We start from the raw sequence: 6,968 nt of genomic DNA, 5'->3' as shown, positions 1-6,968 counted from the left end.
AATATGAAGCCTGGGGTATATCAGCATCTTTTTTTAAAAAAATAAATAAGAAAGTTAAATATAAGTCCAAAACAATGAAAATACTGTAAGAAAACAGAAGAAATACTTCAGGACACCAGAAAGGACAAGAATTCTCATTAATTTTTGGACAAGACTATGAAAATACAAGAAAGAAAAAACAACATGAACAAGTGGGACGAGGTGTGATGGTTACTAACTAGCTATACCCAGTACTCCAAAGTCAGAGGCAGAACAATTTGAGTTCATAGAAAGCCTGGGCTATTTATTGGAAGTCTGTCTCAAAAACAAAAGCAAAACAGCAATAATAAAATAAGTAGAACAAGATAGCATCCTATCAATTTTGTCCAATGACTTCTCCAAGCACTCAAAACTCTTAGAGGTTAAAGTCATTTCAGAGTAATATTTTCTCCCCAAAGAGGCCATCTTACAATGAAAGTAATTTTATAAGAACTCACTTGTAAGCTCATATCATCCTAGCTAATGAATAATTCTAGAAGATAACCTCACTGACATTTTGCCATACATTTCAATATCCAAACTGATCCCTTTTCAAATGTTATGCAATGAATATTAGCATCTTTATAATAAGGAAGAAGAATGTTTAGTTTGGGTTTAGAGTTGTATACAAACTAAAGATGAAACCCAAGTCCTTAAACATGTTAAGCAAATGCCCTACCACTGAGGAACATTCCCAATTCAAATAACATATTGTGAAATAAGGACTAATCCAACAGTAATGAGTATCCCATGGGCCAGATTATGATCTCTAAATATTACTTCTCATTAATAAGAACCAGGACATTTTGAGGAGAATGGTAAGGGAAGAAATATACAAGGTGTGCCTGGATTTTCTGATTATATCTTGAAGCAAGGGAACTGTCATGCTAGTGTTGTGTACCAAGAACTAGGAAGTCAACTTAAAGAATCTCCCATTGACAAAAGAAGGAATCATTTCTATATCAATAAAAATAACAATGGATGGCTTAGGACTATAGCTCCATTGGTATATACTTGCTTAGCATACACAAGACTCTGATAATCCCAGCCCTACAAGTTAATACAGTTCTGACCCATGCTACAATGTGAATGAACCTTGAAGACACCATGCTATGTAAAATTAGGTCACACATCAAATGTACAAATATTGTATATGTCTATTTATATGAGGTGCCTAGAACCGTCAAATTCATAGAGACAGAAAAAATGATGGTGCTAGAGGCTAGAGAATGGGGAGGCAGTATTAATGCCTAAGGGGTACAGAGCCATTGGGAGGATAATGTAAATGTTCTGGAGTTAAATTTTAGTGATAGCTATACAGCATAAAAATGTACTAATTGTATGGAAGTTTTGGTTTCTTTAAAAACCCAGTTATGCAATGTAAATCTGTTTTTGTTTTAATCCCAAGTGTGGGATTTTAGTTTGGGCTTTAGTTTGTCCACAGCTGATAACTGCCTCTTTCAGGCTGCAGTCTTTGCCTACTGGTAACAGCATGCCTCCTGCAGCATGGAGAAGGGCATGGTCTAGGACTCTCAGGATATAAATAAAAGAGCTCAGAAAGAGAAAGTGAGGAAGTTTGGAAAGACCATAGACGGGCAGTGTGGCAGTTTGGAGAGACACAGGAGAGATGCTTTGTGGCACAGTGGCTTGGAGGAGATAGATGGAGGAGACCACTTGCTGCATTTACTGTTAATGGAGCTTGGTATAGCCACCAAAAGAACCCATCAACCCTAAGCAGCCAGAAGTAAAGGAGTCTGCGCCCCCTCCCCCTACTAAAATTCTCTATCTTACCTAAGGTTAAAGAGTTGGTTTTAAGGGAGGTGGAGGCGTAAATACCCCAAATAAATTAGAGTTTAAAACATGTGCAACAACTTATACCACTGAACATAAAAAAAATAGTTAAAATGGTATTGGATAACCAGTTGGTGTGCTCTTCCCTGGGGAAAACTATTTCTCCTGCCCTCAGCATTCCCCAGTTGCATGTAGCCCTTTGTGCAGGGTGGAGGCCTCATGGGCTTTCCCCATCCACTTTGACGTGCCTGTTGTTGTTGTCCTCGTTCAGCTCAATTCAGGCAGTCAAGTTGGTGAGACTTGATGAGTGTAGCTTCTAATATATACATATGAGTAACATTATACAAGTTGTGTTTATGTATTTACATAGCAGTAATTAAAGAAAAAATAGACCATAAATCTGAACGAAAACAAAGAGGGGTGTATGGGATATAAGGAAGGGTTTGTAGGCAGGAAAGAAAAGGGAGAAGTCTCAAAAAATAAAAGAAGTAATGGTCAAGTTTATATTTTAACGCAGTAAAAAAGAATCTTTTTTTTTTTTTACCTTAAAATAGTGGTGTTGAGCATTGTTTCAAAATATTCAGGGTGGGAGAGAAAATGAAGATAAGAACAAAACAGGAGTTGATAATAGATGGGTTCAAAAAAATCTATTATGTTGATGTTTCTACTTTTAGATGTATTTGAAATTGTACACACACACACACACAAAGTATCATTCTCATGCCTCGAATCCCAACACTTGGAAGATGGAAGCAAGATGATCAGAAGTTCAAGCCCAGTCTGACAGAAAGCTTGAGGCCAGCCTTGTTCATAGCAAATTTGAGGCCAGCCTAGACTATATTAAAACTTGTCTTTGAAAAAAAGAGGAAGAAGGAAAGGGACATTCTGTTAAGCAAGGTACATTTTATTGCTGTCCTTCATTCGTCAGTTTGAAGAAACCTTCCCACTCCTGGTCAACACCTCAGCAGGTGAGATCAGGAATTGGTCATATTGCTATAGGTAGACCCAGGATCGACAATGACTATTGTTTATAATTAGGCACATACCATCACTAGGAATTTTTCAGTCCTTCTCTAAGCCCTGAAGCAATACCTACACAAAAGTAATTTGATCTCAGTTGCTTGGTTTGGGAGCTATGGTAGAGCTCAATGATATGGCACTTGCCTAGTATAGGCAAAGCCCTGCATTCAATCCCAAGCAATGCAAAAAAAAAAAAAATCAATTTCTTGCTTCATAGTTTAGCTCTCTCCAGGATTAGAAATCTATTCTAGCCACACATGGTGGCCCACATTCATAATCCCAACACTCAGGATGCTGAGGCAAAAGGATCAGTTCTATACCAGCTTGGACTATACAGTGAAACCATGTCTTACATAATAATAATAACACTAGATACTAAAAAGTGGACTTCCGAGAAATATATCTCTGGCCACCTGACTAAAACCTTTATGCCCTTTCACCATCTTACTTTTTTCTCTCTCATCCCTTACTGGTTTTCCAGTTTTTTCTTGTAAGGGTGAACAATAATACAGCAAATACTTACAAAAATACTTGTTGTATACTAGACATGGTTTCAAATGCATTACATGCATCAGGTCCTTTGATTCTTCACACTGGCCTTGACTTTAGGAACATTTTTTGTTTTGTATTTTGTTTTTTTTTTTTGTTTTTTTTTACATTTTTTATTAATTACACTTTATTCATTTTGTATCCCCCCATAAGCCCCTCCCTCCTCCCCTGCCGATCCCACCCTCCCTCCCCTTTCTGCATGCATGCCACTCCCCAAGTCCACTGATAGCAGAGGTCCTCCTCTCCTTTCTGATCTTAGTCTATCAGTTCTCATCAAAAGTGGCTGCATTGTCCTCTACTGTGGCCTGGTAAGGCTGCTCCCCCCTCAGGGGGAAGTGATCAACGAGCAGGCCAATCAGATTATGTCAGAGGCAGTCCCTCTTCCCATTACTATGTAACCCACTTGGACACTGAACTGCCATGGGCTACACCTGTGCAGGGGTTCCAGGTCATCTCCACGAATAGTCCTTGGTTGGAGTATGATTTTCTGGGAAGTTCCCTGTGTTCAAATTATCTTGTTCTGTTGCTCTCCTTGTGGAGTTCCCGTCCCCTCCAGCTCTTACTATTTCCCACTTCTTACATAGAATTCCATTCACTCTGCCCATCAGTTGGCCATCAGGCTCAGCATCTGCTTTGACAGTCTATACTGCAGAAGCTTTCAGAGGCCCTCTGTGGCAGGTTCCCAGGTTGTTTCCTATTTTCTTTTTCTTCTGATGTCCATCCTCTTTGCCTTTCAGGATAGGGATTGAACATTTTAGTTAGGGTCCTCTCTTTTGCTTAGTTTATTTAGATGTACAGATTTTAGTGGGTTTATTCTATATTGTATGTTTATATGAGTGAGTATATACCATGCGTGTCTTTATGCTTCTGGGACAACTCACTCAGGATGATCCTTTCCAGGTCCCACCATTTACATGCAAATTTCATGATTTCCTTATTTTTCATTGCTGAGTAATACTCCATTGTGTAGATGTACCACAGTTTCTGCATCCATTCTTCAGTTGAGGGGCATCTGGGTTGTTTCCAGATTCTGGCTATTACAAATAAAGCTGCTACAAACATGGTTGAGCAAATGTCCTTTTTGTGTACTTGAGCCTCTTTTGGGTATATGCCTAGGAGTGGTATGGCTGGATCTTGAGGAAGCGCTATTCCTAGTTGTCTGACAAAGTGCCAGATTGATTTCCAGAGTGGTTGTACCAGTTTACATTCCCACCAGCAGTGGAGAAGAGTTCCCCTTTCTCCACAACCTCTCCAGCATGTGTTGTCCCTTGAGTTTTTCATCTTGGCCATTCTGATGGGTGTAAGGTGAAATCTCAGGGTTGTTTTGATTTGCATTTCCCTAATGGCTAATGAGGTTGAGCATTTCTTTAAGTGCTTCTCTGCCATTCGATATTCCTCTACAGAGAATTCTCTCTTTAGCTCTGTTCCCCATTTTTTAAGTGGATTACTTGGTTGATTGCTTTTCAGCTTGTTTAGTTCTTTATATATATTGGATATGAGTCCTCTGTCAGATAAAGGGTTGGTGTATTTTGTTTTTAAGATTTATTTATTTATTCTTTATACAGTGTTCTGACTACAGGCAAGAAGAGGGCACCAGATCTCACTATAGATATTTGTGAGCCACCATGTGGTTGCTGGGAATTGAACTCAGAACCTTTGGAAGAACAACCACTGTTCTTAACCTCTGAGCCATCTCCTCAGCAACTTTAGAAACATTTTAACCTCCATTTTGCACTAAAAGCTGAGGCTTTAGACAGTTTAGATCACTGTTTCAGCTACTTTTCTGTTGATGTGATAAAATACCATGACCCAAGGCAACTTGGGGAGGGAAAGGTTTATTACATGCTACAGCCTACCTTCATTTGTTTTAATTGCTTTTCTATTGTTGTGAGAAAACATTATGACCAAGGTAACTCATAAGAGAAAGTATTTAATTTGGGGACTCATCATGGGTTAGAATCTATGATCATCATGGTGAGGAACATGGGAACATACAGGCAGGAGTAGCTGAAAGCTTACATCTGATCCACAAGTATGCTGGAGAGAGAGACAGACAGACAGACAGAGACAGAGAGAGACAAAAACAGAGATAGAGACAGAGACAGAAACAGAGAATTGAATGGCTGGGTTTGAAATTAGCATCCTCAAAACCCACCATGGGTAACACACCTCTCCCAATAAGACCACACCTACTAATCCTTCCCAAACAGTTCTGCCAGTTGGGTACCAAGCATTCAAATACATAAGCCTATGGGGGCATTCAAACTACCATGGTCAGTCAAGACATGAACCTCGAGGCAGGAACTAAAGCAGAAACCAGGGGAAAATGCTTCTTACTGACTTGCTCCCCAGGGCTCACTCAGCCTGTCTTTTGATATAACTTAGGACCATCTGCCTAGGAGTGCCTCTGCTCACAGTGGGCTGGACTCTCCCTCATCAATCACCAATCAAGAAAATGCAATAAAGACTTGCCTATAGGCAATCTGATGGAGGCATTTTTTTCAGTTGAGTATTCTTCTTTCCAGATGACTCTACCTTGTTTGAAGCTGACAAAAGAAAAAGAAAAAAAAAAAAACTAAGCAGAACAATCACCACCCACGCTGCCAATGAGACTCAGTCCTCAGTACAGTGATCTAGAGTGTTAGTATTCATTTTTAAATGATGCCATGCACACAACAGGTATTATATGGAAGAGATTTATTGGATGGAGGTGGAGATACAGAGAGGAAAAGGAAAGATAGAGACACGGTGGGTGGGGGGGGGGCCAAGAAACAAAACAAGGTGGAGAGAGCAAGAGAGGAGATGAAAAGAAAGAAAAAGTGGCAGGTTGGTCCTTTTATAGATTGTATATGTGCAGCTGAACTGTGTCTGCCACACACCTGGCAAGTGACACATGGTGACATCATAGGTTACTAGGCAACCCTTATGCTAACAAAGAGTCTTACTTTTTCTGCATATTGGCTATCTCTACATGTCTTTTATAAAGAAAACATTTCTACTACTTCCTAATAAATCCAGCTTTCCACACTATTTTAGTTAGGGTTTCTATTACAGTAATAAAACACCATGACCAAAAGCAAACTGGGGAAGGAAGAGTTTATCACATCTTACAACCCTTAGATCACACTCTATCATTGAGGGGAGTCAAGGCAGGAACCTGGAGGTAGGAACTGATTCGGAGGCCATGAAGGGGTGCTGCTTACTAGGCTTGCTCCTCATGACTTGCTCAGGCTCCTTTCTTCTACTACCAAGATCACCTGCCCAGGGGTGGCACAACCACAGTGGGTTGGGACCTTCTCCATCAATCATTAGTCAAGAAGATACCTTACAGACTTGTCTACAAAGTCAATCTAATGGAGGCATTTTCTTGACTCAATTTCTGTCTTCCCAGAATGACTCTATGTAAAGTTAAGAACAAAAACATCTAACCAATACCCCTACCTGCGTAAGTTGCTGCATGTCCCTGAATGCTTTGTCCAAGATCAATGATGCTGAAAAATAAACAGATGGCATTGGAAAAACTGCAACCACAGAAGCCCTGTAGGTGGCTGCTTGCAGAAATCCTGGCTCACTAAGAAGGCCTTGTATCC

Source organism: Psammomys obesus, unplaced genomic scaffold (genome assembly GCF_907164565.1).
Source record: "Psammomys obesus unplaced genomic scaffold, mPsaObe1.curated_primary_1811, whole genome shotgun sequence".
Lineage (NCBI taxonomy): Eukaryota > Metazoa > Chordata > Mammalia > Rodentia > Muridae > Psammomys > Psammomys obesus.
This window is presented reverse-complemented; position numbering follows the sequence as displayed.